Below are 26,291 nucleotides of genomic sequence, written 5' to 3' on the forward strand. Positions count from 1 at the left end.
TTTAAGTCTTCTGAAGTATTCCTTACTAAGTTTTATTCGCATTTGTTTGTGTTTTATTGTTGATCCTTCATCAATTCCCAAATATTTATACACTCCTTCTTGCTCAAGTTCTTTTATATCACATTCTTATCCCAAACTGATATTTTCCTGGTGTTGCAGTTTTCCTGCTTTAAAGGTTACTTTTGCACATTTATCAAGACCAAATGACATTCTTATATCATCTGAAAAAGTTTTGACAACTTACAGTTTTAAATCATCAGCAAAGAGAAGGTGAGAAGTCTTTACACTGTTGATATCTAGAAGCCAGATTACAGCCTAAGCTGTTGAATAAACAACTTAATGATTAAGGGCATGAATAATGATTCATTATTATGAGTTTGACAATGTGAACAGAGATTGCGGTACAGTGAGGATCACAGAACTTAACCCTTTCCTCACTGTCGTGCGATCTCAGAGTTGGTATATATAATTGGTAGGGGGTGTGGGGGTTGGCCCCCTGCTAAAACATAAAACAACAAAAAGACTTTCGAAACCAGAAATCTAGTATGTCGAATGTTGAATGTCGTGTTTATGACACTTGACATATACACGACAGTTTGTTTTATGCTTTGGGATTTCCATTCATTGTTTAGATGTCAAAACATTTTGCCTTCCAGATTATGATAATAAACCCACAAATACACACACACACACACACACACACACACACACACACACACACACACACACACACACACACACACACAAGTCACATAAGTAATATGTAAATATATATACAGCGCTGTATATGCAATACCCACAACATATTTTACACAACAAAATATATTTTTCAGTAGCCATCAACATGCCTCCATCTCAAAACATGAGATTTGCTAATTTCTCACTGATAAATCCAGAAATAGTGAAATCAGTTCTGTTTTGAGTGGATTGCTTATATGTATGTTATTTCATTAATGGAATTTATATTAGAAATTGTTTTTGTGCTGGACATTTTTTCTTGATTGTTTTGGATCTGAGCAAGATTATTTTTTGTTTGTGCATCAGTGCATGTTTGTATTTATATTTATATGTTTGTGGGTATGTGTGTGTGTGTTACGTATGGATGTAAGTCACTGAAACACTTTTTAGATCACTTATGTTTAGATGAAATGATAGATCAAAAAAGCTGATTATGTATGATCAGCTGATATTTGAACAGCTATACTGGTTTATTTCTGTACAATGAATTCACTTCTTCACTTCTTGACCACCTATAGTATGTATGCGTGACTTAGATTTTTAGACCACTTATGTTTAAATGAAGTAATAGATTAAATGAAGGTAACCTATCTATCTATACATGCATGTTTGTGTATGTGTGTGTGTGTGTGTGTGTGTGTGTGTGTGTGTGTGTGTGTGTGTGTGTGTGTGTGTGTGTGTGTTTATATATAGATAATACAAACATTGATAGAGATATGAGTCACAGAAGTATCACATCATTATACAGCAGTGCATATATTAGTGTGTGTGTCTATGTTTGCAATACCCACAACACATTTTCCACAGTATATGTTTTTCACTATCTTCCTTCACAGGGCAGAGCCTGAGGTCACTGCATCTCACTTGGATGTTACAGGAGCTCTCCTCAATGCCCTACACCTTCAAGTTTACTGAGAATTGTGTCAGTGTTTAATAACCTGCAGTCACTACATCTGACCTCAGTATTGCAGACACTCTGACACAAGGCCCTACACCTTCAAGATTACTGAGAATTGTGTCAATATTTAATAGCCTGCAGTCACTACATCTGACATCAATATTGCAGGAGCTCTGCCACAAGGCCCTACACCTTCAAGTTTACTGAGAACTGTGTCATTGTTTAATGTAAGCACATTTATCATGAAGGCCCTTGCTGTATATTACCTTTAATCTGTTAAATACATGCCTGCTCTGTGATTGAATGTCTCTGTGAAATAGTCCCTGTACTAGAAGGACTTCTACCTAAGTTGACCACTGTCCCCTTTTGCTTGACCAGTAGATTATACTGTATATGCCGGTCATTTAATCTCAGAAAATGACAGACCTGTTTTACTTGCATCTCTTTGTTAATTGCTTAGTTCTGGCTATAAACTGATTGATCTCAGTTGTAGATTGACCTGATGGTGGAATTGTCAGTGTAGTAGAAAAAGAAGTTATGTCTCACCATAATGTTCCATTTGTGTTGTCTATTTTCATTCTTCCTCAGCTGATGGGTTCGGATCCTATCCCTCGGCTGTGACTCAGCCATTGCTTAAGCTTGTGGCAACCAAAAACTCTCACGTTTCTCCCTTACCCATAATGTACCAACCCCAATTACCTCAGATCTTGTTTGCTGCCTTAGTAGAAAATAAAAAATGGAAACTATTATGAAGAAGCTATATCTGGAGATTATTTTAAACATAAGGACATATAGGTCCACTAAGCACTCATTCCTCCAGAAGCCTCAAGGATGTGGGTTGATGAGAGGGGAGTACAGGAAGAATGATAATGGACAACACAGATGGAACGTTATGGTGAGTACATGACTTCTTTATCTGATGTTGTCAATTTTCATTCTGTCCTCAGCTGATGAGGCAGTATCTCCAGCTACCTAATTTCCAGGGCAGACTCTGTCTTTATGAAAAATCAAGTATGGGAATTTTGAACACAATGCTCGGATCTAAGAAATTCTTCTGGCTGAGGTAATGACCACTAAGAAAATTGTCTTCTATGAAAGATATTTGAGTTAACATGAAGCTGAGGGTTCAAAGGGAGATTTTGAAAGAGACGGCAGCACATGGTTTAGGTCTCAAGGGGGAGTAGGATCTTTAAACAGGGTCCTTAATTGTAGAGTGCCTTTCAAAAAACTTTGCTCAACTTATGGGATACAACAGAAGAACCATGCATTCCAACATGGAAATTTCAAATCGCTGCTAATTGTACTTTAACAGTGGAAGAACTAGCTCCCTCTTCAAAAAGATTCACTAAAAATTCCAAGATATTATGAATGGGGGCTCTGAAAGGTTCAATATTATGTTTTTGAGCCCAAAAAACAAATCTCTTCCATTTGCTGGATTATAGTTTCCTGGTGGGCAGTTTATGGAAGGACAAAAAAATATGAAGGACAGGAGAAGAGAGCATAAGTTGTCTGGCTGTTAATGGAACTGGAGGAACCAGTCGGTCACCTGAGATTCACTATGTCTGGATGTATCATGCCTGTTGGGTGAGACAGAAGGTCTGGAGTTGGTTCCAGAAACCAAGGTGATTGAATCAGGTGAGGCCAAAAGAAGGGAAACCAAATTTGTTGAGCCCAGTAAGGGGCAATGAGGATAACCTTGCTCTTCAACCCTGCAGCTTTCTGAAGAAATGTGGGTATTAAAGGAGTTGAATGATACACATAAAGGAGACCAGGGGGCCAATTGTCAAGTAGAGTGTACCTCAGGGATTTCCCCTGAGGGGGATTAGGGCAAAGTTGCTGCATTTGCTGCTCAGGGGGGACCCGAACAGATCACAGCAAGGCTGTCCCCATTGTCAGAAGACTGCCTTCACAATCTTTTTGTTGAGGGATGATTCATGACGTAGAAGAATGTATCTGCTCATTTTGTCTCCTATCACGTTGGACTTCCCGGAATGTGCATTGCTAAAAGAAAGCAGTTGGAAGAGATCACCCACTGCCACACTCTGTGAGCTTCTCGACACAATGGGTAGGATTTGGTTCCTCCCTGATTATTCATGTACCGGGCAACTAACATGTTGTCTGACTGTACTGCAATTGCCCCCAGAGGGAGAGCATTCTGAAATGACTGCAACACAACAACCCTGCTCTCATTTCCAGGACATTTGTATGCAAATTGGCCTCTTGTGGGACCAGCTGCCTTGGACTGTCCTCCACATAAAATGCCCCTCCACTCTAGCTGGGAAGCGTCCGTGGTCACTATGGCTTTGGGTTGAGGGGGAATGAACGGACAACTTTGTAGAATCTTGCTGAATGAATCCACTATTTCAGATGTCTCTTGGAGATGTGAGTGATTCTTATTTTGTAAGACATTGGTTGATAAAGAATTGACCATTGAGTAGCTAACATCCATTGTAGAATTCTCTTGTAAAACCTGGTGAGAGCTACTATAGTTAATGGCCACCATCGATCCCAGAGCCTGAAGGACCAGTCGGGCTGAAATTGAAGCACTGCATATTATCTTTTTGACTTGAAATCTTATGGTATGAATTCTCAGAAAGGGAAGGGAAGCAATGGTTCTCTTTGTATTGAGAATGGCTGCTATAAAATCAAAAGTTTGAGTCAGTTCCAGATGAGATTTGTCTTAGTTTATGGTAATCCCCAGATGAGAGCAAGTCTGGAGAACCTGGTCTGTTGCACACATAAGTTGATGTCTGGGGATAGCAGTAATGATCCAGTCTTCTAGAAATGAAACACCCAGAATCCTTGCAGTCTGAGGTGAGCTGCTATTTCTGCCATGCACTTTGCAAACACCCTGGAGGCTGCGGTGAGTTTAAAGGACAGTACTCTGAATTGATAATGACTGTCTCCCATCTGGAAGCATAAGTACCTTCTGGACCATCTGTTCATCTTTATGTGATAGTATGGCTCCTGATGGTCTATAGAGCACATCTAGTCATCCTTGCCCAGAAATGGGAGAATGGTCTGAATGGTGACCATCTGAAACTTAGTTCTTTGAACTGTCTTGTTTGGAGACATCCAGTATCAGTCTGCAGTCCCCTGTTTTCGTTTGCACTAAAAAGAACCTTGAGTAAGTTCTGGATTCTATCTGGTCTGGTGGGACCTCCTGGATGACTCTTTTTTTCTAGCAGCTTTTCTATTTATATTGCTGCTTGTTCCCTCTGACTGCGCAAAACATTTGGGATTTTCTATGGGATTGGGGGAGAAAGGGAAAAGGGTATAATATATATCTTCTGGAAATGATCCTCTGCAACCAAGTATCTTTTCTTATATCTAGCCAGGCTCTCTGGTGCAGGGATAAATGTCCCGCAACTGTCTCCATAGGTGGGCAATCAGGCCTCCTTTTAGGAGTGCTGGCATGGTTTGTCAAAGAAAGATTCTCTGGAATCCTGGTTCTGTGGGTCTCCTCTGCCACACGGACATTTTCATCCATTCAAGTTCCTTCTTCTGCCTCTGGGGGAACCCCCTCCATGTTTGTCTTGAAAAGGACCCTAAGACTTCTTGAACCACATTTTTGACCACCTTATTGATTCCTGGAAAAGGTTCATTGATGAGTCAAAAAATGCACACTCATGACACACAAGGTTTTTCCATCATTTTCACACCTGGACAGAGTTTTTTAACTTTGGTACGAAATAAAGATGATCTATCAAAGTGAGCATTGAAGAAGAAAGACTTGAAAGGCTCCACAAACTCACAAAGGCGCATCCAGGCATGTCTCCTTATGGAAACGCCTGAACCTGCTGCCCTTGAGGTTCCTTCCACTACATGTGAAATCATCCTCATGGATGAAGTGGATATGGACTGTAGGGCCATCAGTTGAGAAGTAAGCGATGCCTGAACTTCATCAGAAACTGCAAACAAGAAGGTATTTGATAATTCCTTAATCAAATCCCTCTGCAAGGCGAAGGCCACTGAAGCATAGACATGCTTTCCACATCTGTTCTTCACCCACAACTCCATGTTAGGGGGATGGACAGTGGAACTTTCCTCTGTTAGTTCTTTCCTGGTAGCCACTGCAATGAGCATGACATCAACAGGAACTCCCTTCCCCCAAAACTGTTTATCTGCCATTGTGCCATTATCCTGTCTGGTCTGTGATGATGGGCTCTATGGTATCAGGGTCCTTCCATGCCTGCCATGAGATCAAGTCAATGAGCTCATCGATGGGCAGAGTCACCCTGGAGGTAGAGGGTCCAGTAACAAAAGCCTCCAGGTGAACAGATTCCTCAGACATAGGGTTGCTGGACATCCAATCACCTCTCTGCTTAAAGATTTCCAAGATATCACCAAAGGAGACATCTTCAGGAGGTGATCATGGGGACTATTCTCCTTTATCGAAATCTGTGACAGGGAGTCTGAGTGTACTCTCTTACACATCCTCATCTTAGGGACCTCTTCAGTGGGATTCTCTGGGGAGGTAGCAGAAGAGGAGATTACAATTCCCTGAGAAGGAGCCTGGGATTTTGGTACTGGCTGTCCTTGTGGAAGGAGATGGTGAAGCTCTGAGCACTAAAACATCATGACAGAGGTCTTAGGTCCAAGGGGGAACATTCCACCTGAACTGCCAAGGCAGAAAATGCTCTCTTTGCAGCCTTAAAGGCAGAGCAACTCAGAGAGAGAGAGAGAGAGAGAGAGAGAGAGAGAGAGAGACCATTGGATCTGAGAAGATAAGCTTCTGAATTGTAGGTCTCCCCTGCTGCAAGGGCATAACCCCCAAGGTGGAACTCGGAGCTGAGCTATCCAGTGTCGAGGTCTGAGGTGTAGAGATGACTCAGAAAGCTTCAGAGTCGAATGCAACACCTTGGATCCAACAGGTAGACTGTAGCTTCAGGAGCTCTCCAGATCTGATGGAATCAGTGCCCTCAGAAAATATCTTGGATTTCAGGATACAGTAAACCTTGGATCCCAGCCTGACAGATCCAGACGACTTGGCCCCAAAAACTCTGAAGCTGCAGGAGTCGAAGGAGGAATCTGTAAAGGGGGAGTAGCAGATGCAAAGATCTCCTGTCCCAGAGGGGTAGGAGCCAGAGGAACACCTATTTGGCTCTGCACGAAGAGAATCTTCTTCACCAGTCTCTTCACATCTTCTTCTGTGAGGCTCCTGGAAGAACGAGTGCAGTAAATGGATGATGACCTTGGTCTTTCCAAAAACAGGCAAGGTATCCTGTCAGAAAGTGGATCCAGAGAAGGGGAGTACCTTGTTCTGGGCAGTAATTTTTCAGGTTGACCTGGATCAGAAAAAGTAGGATCTGAGAGCTTTGATTCCATTGGATCCTGCTTAGGAGGTGTCAGATCCAATAATGTTTCTTTGACAGTGTTATAGATTTTAGCCTTTTTCAGTCTGGGGTTAAGACTGGATCCTTATGAGTCCTCTTCCTCGAGTAGTCCATAGGCGAGGAAGATGTCTTCAGAAAAGGGGATTTTTTAAGTTTTGTGGTTTTTAACTTAGTGAAGGAAGAAGCCGCCGATATAGCCTCTCCAAATGATGAAGGAGGAAGACCTTTTAGAATCAGTTTATTTTTCCACTCTGCTAAAGTACAAGCATTAAAACCATGACATATAGAGAAATCTTCTTGGAAATGGATAGGACCTAAACAATAAATGCATAATGTGTGGGCATCAGATAGAGGCAGCTTGTACCCACACTTCATACATATTTTTAAATCCTGCCTATTTTTCTGCCATAGTTAAGTAAAAACAACAGAATAGGACAAATAAGCAGATTTTTTTTTCTAAAGGAGGAAAAGAGGAAAGGGGAATACCGACTATGGTAAAAATAGGAACTACAACAGTGTTTTAGGGGGAAGAAAGATACTAAAGATAGCATCCGAGAGGTACAGAAAATGGTACTAAGGAAAGAATAAAGAATAAGAAAGTGTAAGAAAATATAAGAAACCACTAGAACTTTTAAAATGAATGGTAATGGAAAAGATATACAGGTTTTCTAATAAGGTTTAAAGGAAACGATTAAACTTATCTGCTGTAGACGAGAGAGTGATTGAGAGCCACGTCTTTTGCTTGGAGCAGCAAATGAGATCTGAGATAATTGGGGTTGGTGCATTATGGATAAGGCAGAAGCTCAAGAGTTTTTGGTTGCCATGACCTTTATCAACGGTTCAGTTGGATCCAAAGAATGGGATACAAACCCATCAGTTGAGGACAGAATGAAAACTGACAACATCAGATTGTATTGTTAAACATTCCCTTAGTGTTGTCTCTACTTACACTCAGCCACTATCTTCCTTCATAGAGCAGGTATGCGTCATATGTTATTATGTTTCCACTTGTTCTAAGACTGTTTCAAACAGTGAAAAGAATTTGGCAGTGTTATACTTTTAACACTTTCATTCAGATCGGATAAGCTTTATGTATTTAATGTGAGCTGCTGGTGTATTGGTGTGTGTGTGTGTGTGTGTGTGTGTATATATATATATATATATATATATATATATATATATATATATATGTATATATATATATATATATATATATATATATATATATATATATATATATATATATATAGAGAGAGAGAGAGAGAGCTTCATAGGTAGGTACCAGGCTATTGGCCCTAGGGCCTATATAAGCTTAGCCAAAAAGGTACCCTAGCTTTTGCCAAACTATCTATCTATATCAAACAAAGCTCCTCATTAGCACTCTTCAAGTAAAATCTTGATGACTGGATGGGAGATAGGAAATTCCCCCCAGGGATCATTTCTGTGGCTCTGCTTGACAGGGGCACAGGAAAATAATTTTCTTGGGTGGTGAAAGCCAGGGTACATTTTTGGCTAGGCTTATATAGGCCCTAGGGCCAATAGCCTAGTACCTACCTATGAACCTATGAACCTATAAATACATGCTTGCTCTGTGGTTGAACATCTCTTTGAAATAGTCCCTGCACTCTAAGGGCCTCTACCTAATGTGGCCAATGTCCCATTTTGCTTGATCAGCAGACTATACTGAATATGCTGGTTATTTAGTCTCAGGAAATTTGCATCTCTTTATTAAGTGCTTTGTTTTAGCTACAAACTGATTGTTCTCAGTTGTGAAATGACCTGAGGATGGGAAGCCCACTTGACTTCGCTTTTCTTTAACTTAAACCGTGATCTTCTTCAGCTGATGAACTTCCAAACTAATAACTAAAAATAGCAGGTAACAGCATTGCTTGTCCTTTCTCCATCCTTATACATAGGTCAATATGGGAATCCACATTCCCTCTCTCTGGATAAAGTCACACATTATGCCTCTTGCCAAAATACATGAAAATTTTATTCAGAAAGAATTTCTAGACTATCTCCTGAAGAACTCCTGTCCCCTACACAGCGTGGCTTCTGTCCTTCCCATAGTACTAGCATTGCTCTTTTAACCTATATAGATACTATCAATAAAGCTAGAGATAACAGTGAACTAGTCTTGTTTTTAAACTTGTCTAAAGCCTTTGACACAGTTTGTCACAGCAGCAAACTTCTTCAAATGTCCTCACTAGGTCTCTCTCAGTCAACTCTTCTGTGGATCAAAAGCTACTTGTCCAATAGGTATCAGTCAGCAAAATAGCACTCCATACTCTCTCTCATTACCTCCTTGTCACCACTGATGTACTACAAAGTTCTGTCCTTGGTCCCATCTATTTAACATTTTCACCAACACCCTCTCTACTTCCTCCCTAATGCAAAACACAGGCAATTCCACTCTTATTTGCACATCTAGCAACAAGGTACGCCTCCAAAATATTACTCAGGAAGTTAACAGTTACTGAAACATGGATTTGTAATTCACAACTCATGCTCAACCCAACCAAAACTAAACTACTGCTTTTTCCCCCATATCCCTCTCTCATGAAAAAAAAAATGTAAAGTCCTCTCTTGATAATACAACTATTGCAGTCACTTTTCATAGCATACTATTAGGGGTGATAGTGGATGATAACCTTACATTTGACCTGCATATACAAAATTGCATAAGAAAAACTCATCAAAACCTAGGAATGCTTTACAGAGCCAAACACTTTCTCACCAATGCAATTCAAACTACACTTGCAACTACTGTACTTATCTCCTCCCTACTCTTCTATATAGTGCTACCATCTTTACTAACCTCCAGGCTTCACAAAATTTAAAACTTGAACAATGCTATAAATTTGTAGCACATATCCCTTTCAGGACCCACTACTGTATAGCACTGAAAAGTTAGAACTGCCACATCAACTAACATATAAACAACTACTTACCACCAATAAAATTATCCAGCATCCATCTGCCTGTCCAGCACTAAAAAACATTCTAGACAGCTACAGTGGATATAAATAGTTTACACACCCCTGTTAAAATACCAGTTTTTTGTGCTATAAAAAATGACACCAGGATAAATCATTTCAAAACATTTCCCACCTTTAACGTGACCTATACCCTGTACAATTCAATTGAAAAACAAACAAATCTGTTAGGGGTGTGAAGATATGTGAAAGCTGCCAGCCTAGCTAGCTAGAATTTTGTAGATAATTCTGTCATTTGTATATATTAATATAAGCCACATGATTGTTTTCTTAAATGGAAGAAAATGGTGTTAAATGTTGAACGTCAAATATGTAACAACAGTACACTCTGCTGGAAGAAAGCTGATAAGTCAAGCCTTGTATGACTGATCTCAAACTCGGAGCAGTGGTGTCTGAACCAGTAGATTCCTTCTATTGTTTTGAGACCAGAGTTGATCACTAGATTTTACATATATAATGTCTTTAATTACTGTGGTTTCCTGACCAGGTGCAGGATCAAAGCTATGTTAAACTCTGAGTTCTGTTAGCCAGGGAAAAACAGAGAAGTGTGAAGAATGATGTAATGTGAAGCAGGATGTATTATCAATTTAAAGGACTTTCTCAGAGACAGAAAGAGAGCATTTTGGATTTTGTCTAAAGCTGACAACTCACCAGTACTCTGCTTTGCTCTATATGTAAATTTATTTAGAACTGTGATTGCTCTTAGATATAGATAGAAAACAGTAAGTTTAGTCTAGCTCTTTATTCTGTACTGATGTCAGAACTAGTCTACTGTATTATTTAAGCATTTTCCTGTGATCTCTGAACTCTGGGCTAGCACTGTGTAGTAAGAAGTATTGTCTTGTGTTTTTATTATTTATTATTAAATATTTTTAAACCTTTCAACTGTAGCTGTTTTGTGTAGACAGAATTTAAGCTCTAGAGTACATTGCATGTATATAGTGATGCTGTACAAAGCCACTCTTGCTGCTCAGTCACACTTACTATTTGGATAATAATATTGCACATTAATAATTGGACACCCTTTAGTAAGGGCTTTATTAGTAGCTGCTATTAGTGGTTGGTGGCAGTGATTTCTACCTTATAGCCTGGCATAGCTGGAAAACCTGTGCCAGCATTTCCCAGGATTGTCTGTGTGTTTGTATATAACTCATATCTCAAAGTGTGTGTGTGTGTGTGTGTGTGTGTGTGTGTGTGTGTGTGTGTGTGTGTGTGTGTGTGTGTGTGTGTGTGTGTGTGTGTGTGTGTGTGTGTGTCAGCTACTTGGGCAGGGACATGAAGCACTGGTTGGACAGAGAGGGTGCTGGAGGTTTTAGCTTGACCACTAGGCTGAGCCCTGTATCCTATAGCTGTGCCAGTGGGGAGTCGTATTGGGGATCTGGAAAGAAAGGGAGAAACCAGCCCCAAACTGACTGTGATATCTGTGTGCTCTTCAGGGAAACTGTACTTTACTGTGTGTGTATTTGTTATCCTTCCCAATGTGGACACCTGTCACTGGTGTTAGTGGTGAGGAGTGAGGCTCCTTGATTGCTGGGTCAGTGCACAGGCGTCATAAGGGGAAAAAATATAAAAAATAAAAAATGTACAATACACTGGTTGCATAAGTGTCCATACCCTGAAACTAATACTTTATTGTGTATGCACACACTTAAACTAATACTTTGTTAAAGCACCTTTTGATTTAATTACAACATTCAGTCTTCTTGGGTAGGAGTCTATCAGCATGGCACATCTTGACTTGGCAATATTTTCCCACTCTTCCTTGCAAAAGTGCTTCAAATCTATCAGATTGTGAGGGCATCTCTTGTGCACAGCCCTCTTTAGGTCACCCCACAGATTTTCCATTGGATTTAGGTCTGGGCTCTGGCTGGGACATTCCAAAACTTTAATTTTCTTCTGGTGAAGCCATTTTTTCATTGATATGATTGTATGCTCAGGGCATTGTCATGTTGAAAGATGAAATTCCTCTTCATTTTCAGCTTTCTAGCAGACGCCTGAAGGCTTTGGGCCAAAAGTGACTGGTATTTGGAACTGTTCATAATTCCCTCCACCTTGACTAAAGCCCCTGTTCCTGCTGAAGAAAAGCAACCCCAAAGCATGATACTGCCACCACCATGGTTCACTGTGGGTATGGTGCTCTTTTGGTGATAGGAAGTGTTGTTTTTGTACCAAATGTACCTTTTGGAATTGTGGCCAAAAAGTTCAACATTGGTCTCATCAGACCATAATACATTTTCCTGCATGCTTTGGGGAGACTTGGTGTATTGTTTTGCAAATTTTAGCTGGGCCTGGATGTTTTTCTGTGTACGAAAAGGATTCTATCTTGCAACCCTACCCCATAGTCCAGACATATGCAGAATATGGGAGATTGTTGTCACTTGTAGTACACAACCAGTACTTGTCAGAAATTCCTGCAGCTCCTTCAGTGTTGCTGTAGATCTCTTGGCAGCCTCCCTGACCAGTTTTCATCTTGTCTTTTCATCAATTTTGGAGGGACGTCCAGTTCTTTGCAATATCACTGTTGTCCCATATTTTCTCCACTTTTTGATAACTGTATTCACTGTGTTCCATGGTATATCCAATGCTGAGGAAATTTTTTTGTACCCTTCTTCTGACTGATAACTTTCAACAATGAGATCCCTTTGCTACTTTGTAAGCTCTCTGTGAACCATGGCTTTTGCTGTAGCAGGCAACTGAGTAAATGTAAGGAACATCCTACTACGAAAGCTGAACTTTATTTGGGGTTGATCAGAGTCTCTTTAATTGATGGCAGGTGTGTACCCAAGAAGACCAAATGCTGTAATTAAATCAAAAGGTGCTTCAACAAAGTATTAGTTTAAGGGTGTGGACACACAAAAAAGTATTAGTTTAAGGGTGTGGACAAACAAAAAAGTATTAGTTTAAGGGTGTGTACACTTATGCAACCAGCATGTTGTACATTTTTTATTTTTTATATTTTTCCCCTAAAAGATTTGTTTGTTTTTCAATTGAATTGTACAGGTTATAGGTTACATTAAAGGTGGGAAAAGTTTTGAAATGATTTATTGTGGTCTCATTTTTTTATATCACAAAAACATGGCATTTTAACAGGGGTGTGTAAACATTTTATATCCACTGTATGTTCCCAGTTGTTCATTGCGATCTAGTCACAAAAAACGCCTGTCTGTTTACAAACATAAGAAATCTGCTGCTCATTGTCTGTACTTGTACAAGGCTGCTATAGCCTGGAACTCCTTACCTGTATCCATCAGGTCTATACCCTCTCTCCCATCTTTCAAAACCACTCTGTTAGACTTCCTAGCTAAAATCTGTCTCTGTTCTTGCTCAAAACCAGGATAAACTATATCCCTAAATGTGAACAGGTATCTTTTCATTCCTTATACCTCCTTACTCTCCCTTCTTCACTTACTTCCTTGATAACTAACTTCCTTACTGCTGTCTAATTCTCTTTCCTGACTGTCTCTAAATATACTCTAAGCCAGTTTTTCCCTAACTTCATACAGCAATTCCTATTCGTATTAGACTAATTTACTTTTAATTTCTCTACAAACTGTCTAAAATTTCTCTAAACATTAAATGATTGTCATATACCTTGTATTGATTCTTGATCAATGTTTTTACATTATGCTTAATTAGTTATAGTTATTTAAATCACAGATGCTTTTGTTTTAACTTTTGAAAATTGTAAAATTATTGTTCTTAAAATCTTTTGTAATAATTTGGAGCTTTTCTCCCCAGGCCTCTACTGAAAATAGGCTTCTACCTGGTAATCAATCCCAGTAATCAAATGTCAATAAATAAATATATAAGTAAAGAAAATATATACATTTCCAGTAGCCATCAGCATGCTTCCATCTCAAAACAAGAGAGTTATTATGCATTTTAAACAGCTCAATATCAGTGGCATTTCAAAAGTTTTTACTGCTACCTAAAGCAGTTGCACTATGTACAATTCTCTAAAAAAGGGTCTGGGATTCCTCAAGCTACATATGCTTATGCAAAATCATGAAGATGTGCATCCAGCTCCAAAACAGGAACTGGACTTACTATTTTGAAATCCTTAGAAATTTTACATTAGTGTTGTTATTTTTAAATGTTCAAAGTTTTTTTTTGTTTTGTTTTTTTTTTAACCATTTCTTTTTGGAATAATTATGCCATGGTCATGTAAAGTGAGCTCTCTGATTCTTAAATGTGTAATTTTTACTTTAGTTACTTCAGTGGACCTATATTTATTAAGTTTAATAAACCTGTGTTTCTGTTTACGGTATGCTGAGTTACTGGCCATTTACTTCCTGATTCCATATCATCCAACCTCGCCTTCTGATGATGCATTAGTGGGGATAAACAATTATATTCAAGGGGAAAATAAGAAAAGTAAGCTAGAACAGGATAAGATTCTTAGTAAAATGCACAATGTTTTGGCATACAGTTTAACAGTTGTCTACCAATGGATCGGTCACTTTTAGGGAGAAAACTATGGATGTGTGAATCACCACAATGAAAGTCCTGCTGTACAGTGAGTTGATACATTATACAACCAAGGAATTAGTTCCTGAAAGAAAATATTTAGAATAATTTCAACATCTATGAAGATGAAAATGCAATAAAGTGATCATTCCATAGCAGACAACTGTTGAATAGTGTGATAGCTATTTATTACAGTGTGACATCTGTATTTTTACATTGCATGCCAAATAAAATGGACTTAACTAAGAAATTACTTGCAGTGGAGCACCATGATTATACAAAGAAATCAGAAAACAGTTAAACTTATCAAAACTGACCAATTTGAGGTCAATGACAGACATTAAGAAAATACAAAAACTTCGATGTTAATATAACAGAGGATACGTATTGCGGCATATATAGGTGTACAGGGAGAGACTGCTAAAGTGATGCAGTAATGGAAAACAGGCATGTTTAGTACAGTGAAGGTTAGCTCTAGGAATTGTAACAGTGGGAGCTGTTTGTTAATAGTGCCTTAGGTTACAAGGAGAGTTTTTTTTTCATGGAGTTTGGTTAAAGGAGGTGAAACAAGTTTTGACATTTAATAGTTTAATATGCAGCTATTCTTTATTTATCGATTTGTTGTCTGAGTGACTGTGCTGCATATCCTGTTCACATTATACTGAAATCTGCTTCAGGGTACAGAAAACATGCTTACCCACTATATCATCAGAAGGCAGGACTAGATGACAATGATTCAGGAAGTAATTTGACAGCTATTCAGCATACAGAATATTCAAACAATTTTGTTATACTTAATAATTATAATTCCACTGAAGTAACTAAAATAAAAACATGAGAAAACTCAATGCATGTGATGAGAGCATACATACATACATACAGCAAAAGGGAATGGCAGAGAAAAACCTTTGCACTAAGTTGCTGTATGCAAACTGTGGTATTACAGTGACACTTGGAAACCGAAGTTCAGCAAATGATAGAGGGGTGGAATACAAAACTAAGGCACATGGAATGAAACTGAGTACAGATGAAACAACTGTGATGGCAGCAAATTGGGGAAATCAGAAGAAGCTGAGAAATGAGATAGAAGGGAAAAGAGTAGAAGAAGTTAACAAATTCAAATACTTGGAAGGGGTGGTTCAGGAGAAGAGAAGTCTGAATGAGGAGATCAAAGATCAGAGGGGCTGTAGCCAACTGGTACTGGGTGACAGGGATTGTGTATGACAGAAGAATACCAAAGAAGCTGAAATGTAAGGTGCACAAAACAGTGGTGTGACCAATCTACTGTATGGTACAGAAACCGGAGCAGTGAAGGCAGAGCATTTGAGGAAGCTAGAGGTAATGGAGGTGAAGTGACTGAGATGAGTGGTAGGATGCATATTCTGGAACAGACAAAGAAATGAGGACATCAGAGCAGATGCCTAAGCAGCACCAGTTGCAGAGAAGTTCAAGGAGAACAGATTTTGCTGGTTTGGGCACATGTCCTGGAAGGGGCTATGTGGCATAGCTACAGCTCCATCTGTATGTTACAACAGGTACTATAGTCTTTACCTGGTGAACAGCCTAAGTATCTGCAGTACCAGTTCTGCTGTACAAGTGGAGCTGTTCTAAGGCACACTCACTACAAGTTCAGGGATGGAGAAGACTGCATACATGTGTAGGACTCCGTTTTTCAAGCTTTCCTCTTTGTATCCTGAGGTTGAATCAAATCTAATTTTTTTAAACCTCAGGTTATACTTTAGTAGTGTAACCCCATAGTATGCAACCAAGTATCTGTGGCCACAGGCAGAGATGTCCCTCTGTGAAGATGGTCAGTTTATAGTTTGACAGTCAACAAATTATGCCAGGAAAATGTAATCAGGTTCATTTACATGGAATATTACAGAATTATGTTTAAACAGAAGGCTATAGAATCTCATTAACTGTTACTGTCCACAGATTAGCAGTTTTGCTGTCATGTTAAGTTGTTTATGAAGTACTCCTCCTCACATTATGATGTTATACTGAGTGGGATTTAGGATCAGAGTAGCAGTGCAGAATAGCAGAACCTTTCCAAAATGCTACCCTAATTGTTTTGGAACCCGGATCTATATAGACTACATGATGAATGTTTCATAGGTTAAGTATGTCTTTAACTTCATAATTTATTTATTTTGGTATAGTAAAAAGATTTTGAATTATGCCTATATTTTTTGCCATACAATTCTGTTTATACAGACTATTTGCTTAAGAAGTATTAGCATCAATTAAATTAAAAATATTCTTATCCAGCAGAACTGTTGTCTAAAAATACAAAGACAATGTTTTTCAGCTAGTATTGCTTACTGCTAATGCATTTTTCAAGACTAACTATGTTATAAAAATTAAGATGATAAGCATTTGGAAATCAAGAATGACAAGTTAAAGCTAACCTGTTTTTAGATGAGCCAGGCATATCCACTTTATGGTGAGGACTGGATGAGCTTGAGGCTCGATAAGATTTAAATGACTGTGCACTGTATGGTGCTGATGACATTCTGCTTATTGGTTCACTGTCTTCACCACTTCTAGCCATAACACCTAAAAAATGAGATACATGTAGAAATGACTTTTCTTTTAAACTTATGCAGCATGATTTTTATCATTGAGATTTACACAAATCTAAGGTACAGTTTTTTTTTTATTCCTAAAATTAAATACTGTTCCCCTCAGAATTTTATGGTTTATATCCTTCATCCAAGTATAAATTCTGCATCCAAGCACCTACCTACTCCCAAACCTGGGATAACTATAATATGATACTGCAACATGCATAGAAAAAGAAGTTATGTACTCATCATAATGTTTCATGTTGGTAGTCCATCTCACCCTTCATTTTTACATATGGTTCAGAGCCGATCCTCTGCTCCGACTCGGCCGATTTTCAAGCTCAAAGACTTCTGGTTGGCTCGTGGCTAAGCAGGTATCCCATGGAGCACCAGTGCAAGCCCCAGATCTTGTTTGCTGCTCACTAGAAACAGAAAAAAACCCTAACCAACAAACCAATACTAAAGGGTCACCAACCAAGAAATTTAAAGTATTACCTCCAGATCTTCCAGGATGGCGGCAGGAGGGTGGGCTGGTAAAAATGAAGGGTGAGATGGACTACCAACATGAGTGCATAACTTCTTTATGTTAGGTAGTCCAATCTCGCCTTCATTTTTACATATGGGACAGCATCCCTAGCATCTTATTCTTGGGTAGCTCATTGAAAAATACTCCTGAGCACCATGGAGCCAAAGGATGCTCTACCCCTAGAAGCCAAATCCAACTTATAATGTGTAACAAAGGTGCGAGGGATAGCCCACGTAGCTGCTGCACAGATATGATCAAGTGGTACCCTGGCTTGAAAGGCTGCAGAGGTAGACAGAGACCTGGTAGAGTGAGCCTTGATCCTGTGGGGTAAAGGTCTGCCCTCAGAACTGTAGATGAAGGCTATGCGACTAGAAATCCAGTTAGACAATGTCACCTTAGAAACTTGTAAGCCCAATCTGGAGTCGGAAAAAGAAATGAACAACTGGTCTGACTTCCAAAATTCTTTGGTCCGTTGCAAATAAAAATGTAGCTGGCTGTGAACATCCAGATGGTGGAAACGATATTCAGCTGCATTGCTATGATTGGGAAAGAAAACTGGAAGCTCAATGGACTGATTCAATGTGGCAGTAGAACAAACTTTGGGAACAAACGAATAATTGGTACATAAAGAAACCCTGTCGTTATGAAAGACTAATTAAGGTAGCTTAATAGACAGAGCTTGTAGCTCAGATACACGTATGGCTGGCTGATGTAATAGCTACTAAAAACACAGTTTTCCAAGACAAATATTTTAAGGAAGATGAATGAGACGGTTCAAAGGGAGGGGATGTTAGTTTGGACAACACAAAATTTAAGTCCCAAGAAGCCACAGGTTCTTGTAATGGTGGTCTCAGTAAAGTAGCTCCTCTCAAGAAAGTCTTGCATAGCTTATAAGACATAAGGTTGACATTTGGAGACCCTAAATAAAAATGAGAGATTGCCGCCAATTGTACTTTGATGGTGGCCACGGCAGATCCCTGCTGAAAAAGCTCCGAAAGGAATTCCAGAATCACAGGAACAGGAGTGGTGTAAGGATCCACTTTAATTTTCTGTGCCCAAATAGAAAACCTTTTCCATTTACTGTCATACAGCCTTCTGGTTGAGGGTTTATGCGAGGATAAGAGAATATGGGACACTGATGAAGAAACATCATGAAGCCTGACTAGAGATGGAACTGGAGTAGCCAAGCTGTCAATTTGAGGGTGTGGAGAGAGGGGTGTAGTGAACCAGACATGTGGGTCAATAGATCTGGAACTGGGTCCAGAATCCAAGGATTGTCCAGGAGAAGAGGCTCGAGTAAGAGGAACCAGACCTGATGAAGCCAGTAAGGAGCAATGAGGATCAACATGCTTCCCAGTCAATTGGCTTTCTGCATCACTTTGGGGATAAGAGGGAATGGAGGAAAGGCATATAGAAGTCCCGTTGGGCAATCGTGGACCAGAGTGTCTCTGAGTGTTTCCCCTGGAGGGGGAATTAGGGAAAAATAACTGCTGCACTTGGCATTGACTGGACTGACAAAAAGGTCGCAGCAAGGTTGTCCCCATTTTCAGAAAATCTGTTCCACTATTTCCCTTTTCAGAAATCACTCGTGAGGCAGTAAGATTGCCCGGCTTAGCTTGTCGGCTATCATGTTGGTTGTCCCCAGAATGTGCATTGCCACCAGAAAGTGCTGGGAAGAAATCACCCATTCCCAAACTCACATGGCCACTCGACAGAGTGGGTAAGATCTGCTACCGCCCTGTTTGTTGATATACCACACAACCAACATGTTGTCCGATTGTATTGCAATCGTCCCTGGAGGAAGTAGGTCCTGAAGTGCTTGCAACGCCAGAAGCACAGCTCTCATTTCCAGAACGTTGATATGCAGATGAGCCTCATGTTCTTGCCATGTGCCATGGACAGTCCTGCCAAAATAATGCCCCCCCCACCCGAACTGGGAGGCATCCGTGGTCACAGTGGCAATGGGTTGGGCAGGCACAAAGGGAGCTCCCTAAAACAAGTTGTTGGGGGCTATTCACCAATGAAGGTCCTTTTTGCATGATTCCGTCAGCAGGATAGGTTGACTCAGAAGTAGATATTGGAATGACCACTGGGAGAACAGGAACCATTGAAGGATTCTCATGTGCAACCTGGCTAAAGGTATTAACAGAATGGTTGAGGCCATCGCTCCAAGAAGTTGAAGAATCCATTTTTCTTTGACTTTCCGAAGTGGAAGAAGACGCTGAACTTGAGAGATGAGGTTTTGTGCTCTTTTGGCGGGGAGATGAACTGTCATATCCAATGTGTCTACCTCTGCGCCTATAAAATTCACAGATTGCGAGGGCAGTAATGCAGATTTTTCCCAGTTTATGGAGATCCCTAGCTGAGCACAAAGCTGGATGGTGGTGTCCCTGTTTTGGAGGAGTAGATGCCTGGTGGGGGTGGTCAGGAGCCAGTCGTCCAAATACAGAAACACCTGGAATCCCTGACGTCTCAGGTGAGCTGTCACTACTGCCATGCATTTGGTGAACACCCTGGGGGCTGTGGTGAGACCAAAAGGCAGAGCAAGAAACTGATAATGGCTGGCTCCCAGCCAGAAGTGCAGATATCGCCTTGACACCTTGTCCATTTTTATATGGTAGTAGGCATCTTGGAGATCCAGAGAGCACATCCAATAGTCTTTCACTAACAAAGGGAGTATCAACTGTAGTGTGACCATCTGAAACTTGTCCTTCTTCATGGAGTCGTTTAATCTGCTGAGGTACAAAATTGTCCTCCAGTCCCTGGTTTGCTTTGGGACTAAAAAGAACACGGAGTAAATTCCGGATCCTGTCTGGTCTGCCGGGATGGGCTGGATGACTCTTTCTGAGAGCAACCTGTTGATCTCCATAGTTGCCTGATCCCTGTGATTGGGTGGAACATCTGGGATCTTTTTGGGAACAAATGGTGGAAGGGAAAAGGGTATGATATAGCCTCTGGTAACAACTCTTTGTACCCACTTGTCTTGGGTTATATTTAGCCAGGCTTCTGAATACAAAGAGATGTGACCCTCGACTGGCCCCAGAGAAATGCAGTTGGGCCCCACATCAGGAGCACTGATAAGGCTGCCCTTGAAAGGAATCGCTGCCTTGCTGGTATTGCGGACTGCCCCTGCCTCTAGGGCGACGTCTACCATTTCCTCTTCCTCTGCATCTGAAGGAGGATTCACTCTATGTGCCCGGAAAGGCCCTCTGGGACTTTTTGAACCACATTTTACCTCCCCTTTGACCTTTGGGGTATGGTTGAGAGGGGACGTTAAAACGGACTCCCACAGCAGAGAGAGCCTTTCCTTCCTGCTCACACTGAGTGAGTCTTTCTTCCACCTTGAGACCAAACACAGAGGAACCATCAAATGGGGTGTTAGTGATGGTGGACTTAAAAGGTTCCGCAAAATTACACAAGCACATCCAGGAGTGGCACCTAAGGGCAACTCCTGAACCCACTGCTCTGCTCGCTCCATCATCTGCATGGGAGATAAGCCACATGGAGGAGTTAACTACCGAATTTAGGGTGGACAACTGAGCAGAGATCCTATCAAGGACTCCCTCAGGACAAGTACCCTGTATGGAATCTCCTAACTCCTTGAGGAGATCCCTCTGCAATCTCGTGAAATGGGTAAGATAGTTCAGAGATCGAAGTGAGAAAGCTGCTAAACTAAATACACGCTTTCCAAATCTGTCTGTCTGTCGAGACTCCTTGTTTGGTGGATGAACAGAGGAAGAAGTCTCCGCCAACTCCTTCGTGGCCATGTCCACCACCATGGCGTCTCCGGGAATGCCCTTAGACAAGAATTATTTTCCAGGAGGGGCAGACAGGAACTTATTTTGTCTTCTAGGAACTGGCTCCATGGCCTAGGGAGTATCCCACACCTTCTGACTAACCAGATCCATTAGTTCGTCGAAAGGTGGAGACACCCAAGAGGCAGAGGGTTGAGACCCGAAAGCCTTCAGGTACACCGACTCCTCATCAGAAGGGTTGACAGTGGGCCAGTCGCACCTCTGTTTAAGGATCTCCAGGATGTCCACAAAGGAGACATCATCAGAGGACGACTTGGGGGACCCCTCTGACTCCGCGAGGTCAGTGACCGATGTTAGAGACTCATCCTGGGAGTCAATATGCTTCCTCTTGCATACCCTCTTCCGAGGAGGCTCCTCGAATGGACCTTCTGGGTAGGCCCCGGAAGAGTGGGGGTCACCAGCCGGTAGCTCCTGAGGCTGCAGGTCTCTGCTCTCTCCGGAGAGAGTAGGTACTGAGACTGAAGTGGGAGCCCTGGGGGGAAGAGTGCTTGTACCACTGGCAGGGGCTGTAGATTGAGACAGCACACTCCTCATCACCTCAAAAGCCAACCTCTCTGGCTCTGAAGACCCTCCCCACTCCGAAGAGACAAAGGATGGTGCCGGAGCCCGAGCCATCAGCTCCGAGATAGATGCAGGGTCCAAGCTCTCCCTGGCAGAAGCACTGAGAGGAAGGCTCAGAACCAATGAAGATCGATTCAAACCCTCCCCACTGGTGCCGACAGAAGAGCTTCAGTCCCTGGACAGAACGGACAGAGCCAAGTATGTCAGAGCCGAACTCGGCTCCAATGCAACAGCAAGGGGAGCCGGAACCGAGGGTTCCTCCATTGGTAACAAGCACTCCAGCTCTGAAAAGCCAACATGACTTGGAGGAGGAATCACAGATGAGGGCAAAATTGGTTTGAGTGGCTCCGGAGCCACCTGGGTTGGACCCAACAAAAATTTAGGCAGAGTAAATGACTTCAGGAGTCTCAGTACTACCCTCTCCACATCTTCTTCCAAACGACTCCTGGAAGATCTGGAAGATAAAGTTAAAGATAAAGCAGGCACTGGAGATTTGATCAGCAAGGAAACCAGTAGGGATTCTACAGATCGGCTCTGAGCAGAAGAGTCAACTATTTCCAAAGGTTCAGCAGTCGGCAATGAAGCACCTGTGACTGACTCTGAAACCATGGTGCTCTCCTTCGGCACTGAAGACTGAGGAGTCGAGGAGACAGATTTTGTTAATTTGGAAGGCAGCTCCAAAACACCAGCCGGTACCAGAGAAGGCCTTTTTGAACATTTTAATTTGGAGTCAGATCTGGACTTTGAAGACTTAGAAGAAGAAGCCGACGAACCAGATAAGGCTTCCTCAAAGGTTGGCTTCAGAAGACCCCTGAGTATCAGCTTGTTCTCTCTCTCCTGCAACACTCTAGGAGAGAAAGCATGACAGAACAAACATGATTCCTGCAAATGGATGGCTCCCAAGCAGTAGACACAGCTACTGTGGCCATCCGTCAAAGACATTTTCTGGGAGCATTTCATGCATTTTTTGAACCCAGAGGGTTTATGCTCCTTGCTATCCTTAGACATTGCAGACACACAAGCAAAACCAGAGGTGAAAAGAGAAAGAGAATAACTGAGGACTAGGTCCTCTAACTAAAACAGGCCTAGCCCTACAGAAGAATTACACAAGGACTAGGTCCTCTAAGTTAAACGGGCCTAGCCCAGTGTAAGAGAAACTAGGTCTTTCAACTAAAAAACAGACCAACAGACAGAGATTCAGTCACACAGGAAAATTTTCAAAGAAAATTACAAATGAAGGAGTAACAAGAGGACTAGGTCCTCTAAGTTGAACGGGCCTAGCCCTGTGAAAGAACTCGGTCTTCTAAGTCAAACAGACTAAGTATACAACACCACACACACACACACACACACACACACACACACACACACACACACACACACACACACACACACACACACACACACACACACACACACGTTCAATAAAACAGGAAAAAAATTTGCAACTGCAATTGTAAATAAGACTTTAGCGGATCCCCGCCAAAGACCACCAGTTAACAATCAACTGATTAACAGTAAATTAATCAACAGGAGCCCCTGTTGATTAAGAGTGGTGAGACCGCCAAAACTAACAATCTAGGCAAAAAAGCACAACTGCGCCTAACTACTGGTACACAGGATACAACTACTAAGGTCAAACAAGACCACAGGGCAATTAAGGTAAAGACCTATATATATATCTCCACTAAATAACAGTAAATATGCAAAAAACACTTATTAATGAAAAAATTGCAAGACTTAGCCAGAGCCAAGAGAAGCACATCTGAACTCGTTGACATGGCAAACGAGATCTGGGGATTGCACTGGTGCACCATGGGATACCTGCTTAGCCAACCAGAAGTCTTCGAGCTTGAAAATCGGCCGAGTCGGAGCTGAGGATCGGCTCCAAACCATATGTAAAAATGAAGGTGAGATTGGACTACCTAACATCTATAATTACTATTAATATTTCATAGTATTAAAATTTATCAATGCATATATGAACACATCCAACTTCCCAGCTGGGGATTAACCCATATATCACTAGATGGGTAGATAACTGGATCACTGACAGAACACATACATACTGTCAAAGTTGGGGATTCCACCTCTACCAGTAGACCATTTACTAGTGATGTACCACAAGGATCTGTGCTGGGCTCTCCACTGTTTGGAATCTATTTCTCAGAAGTCCCGGTGAAAGCAGATGGCCTGTGGCTTACCAGGTTCTCTGATGATTGCAAACTGTTAGCAATCATTGAGTCCCCAAATAATGTTAACATATTAGACAAGGGACTAACAAAGATGAATGATTGGTGGCAAAGTCACAGACTAAAACTAAATGCAAAAAAGTGCATTATTATCTCCTTTGCCAAAGGGGGAAGACCCAGTAAATTGCAATATTGACAGCACACCCCTAAGCTCAAACCCAGTGGTGCGAGATTTGGGAGCACAGGTTCATAGCAATCTAAACTTCAATCACCATGCAGCCACAGTAGTAAGGAAAGCCTTCTACATTGAGCATCTCATAAGTAAGTGCATTGCATCTAAGACTAAGGATGTTATAACTCCTCTGTGCTCGACTCTCATCAGGCTACTAATAGAGTACAACACTCCCTTTTGAATGTACCTCACCAAGGATGTTATAACTCCTCTGTGCTCGACTCTCATCAGGCTACTAATACAGTACAACATTCCCTTTTGAATGTACCTCACCAGACACCTGCAGCAGCTGGAGAGACCACAAAGGTTTCACATCAAGAAAATTCCGGGCCTCCAAAACATGAAAAGATTGAAAGCCCTATCACTGTCGTCTGTATCCTACAGGCTGTTGAGAGCCGACTTGTCCCTGGCCTACAGAGCAGTCTCTGAACCTGCTCTAATTGAAATGCTGCACATCTGCAAATCAAATGGGACAAAAGTCACTCACTTCAGGGATCTCAGCCTAGACTGTAACATTAACAGAACATGCTGGACAGACAGATATATCTCCTAGAGAATGCTGCTCCTATGGAATAAACTCCCAATCCACATGAAGCAGAGCTCTTTAATGACCCTATTCAAGTGCAGCTGAGATAACTGGATGGGAGACTGTAAATTCACTCCGGGGGTGGCACCTATGTTCCTCATGGACAGGGGCTGCAGGTGCTGATCACAGACTCACTCTGTGAATAACTGCCATCTAACCAAGGTCAGTTAGGGAAAAGGTGTATAACATGGCTAAGCTTGTAAAGGCTCTAGGACCATTAGCCTAGTAATCATCTATGAACCTGTGCATCATGAACTATAAAACTATGAGCAGTGCAAGCAAAGAATGCATAGCTTGGTTAAAGCACATGACCAATTCAGGGTGAATGATACATTTTGAGTAAAACTATTTGACAGCACAGTATATCCTGCTGGAACTGACTAGATAACTTCATTTATCTGATTACTATCTAGTTAGCAAGAAAATCTTGTACATAAAACAAGAGACAAACAGTCTATATTTATGCTAATTGTTGAGGCTCTATGATTTCATCCACCACTGTGTAATTATTCTGATACTGTATGTGAAATTCATAGAATTTGCTGTGCACTGCTGTCATTGTACAGCACAAGAAATACAAATTATACACTTATAAATATCCTGTTAGCAGCACTGAGCAATCATTCCCATTCAACTCCACTTTAATGAGCAGTGTCACAATACAGAAACTGTGACAAACCCTGTAAGTCTCATAGCATGTGTAGAGCAGGGCAACAAGAACATGCAGAGTGCAGATACTGCTGGTTCACACTGTCTGGACTAAGCTCTTGAGATATGGAATTACATGCACTTGAGAATACAGTTTAAGTACAGAAGATTTTCAAAGTAGTCAAGAGTACTGGCATGCACATATGGTGTAGCACTCCATGCAACAAAGTGTCAGGACTTGCACATACAGTATCAGAATAATCACTTACAGGTGAATGAAATCAAAGAGCCACAACAATTATAGGTTCATAGGTTCATATGTTCATACTAGACTATCTGCCCTAGGGCATTTATAAGCCTAGCCAGAATGTGTTTGGCTTTCGCCATGCATTTTAAATTTATTTTGCTATGCCCTTTTTCGAGGTTAGTATACTGTGCCTCTGTCTAACAGTGACACAGAAGTGATACCCGGGGTAAACCTACGATCTCCCATCCACTCATCAAGATTCCTCTTGAAGAGAGTCAATGAGGGACTCTGCCTAACCTGGACTGGGATTTTATTCCAGAGTGAAGGGAGCCTCTGGGTTATGAATCTGTCCCTCCAGCATGTCCTATTTATTTCAGTGCTGAGGTTCAAGTCTCTCGAGCGTAGCTCGATGGGATTTGGATTTTCTGAGGTGCAGCATGTCCATTAATTCTGGGTTGGACATGGCTTTATACGTCAGGCAC

The sequence above is a fragment of the Protopterus annectens genome, chromosome 1.part2, assembly GCF_019279795.1.
Source record: "Protopterus annectens isolate FY-2018-M chromosome 1.part2, PAN1.0, whole genome shotgun sequence".
NCBI lineage: Eukaryota > Metazoa > Chordata > Ceratodontiformes > Protopteridae > Protopterus > Protopterus annectens.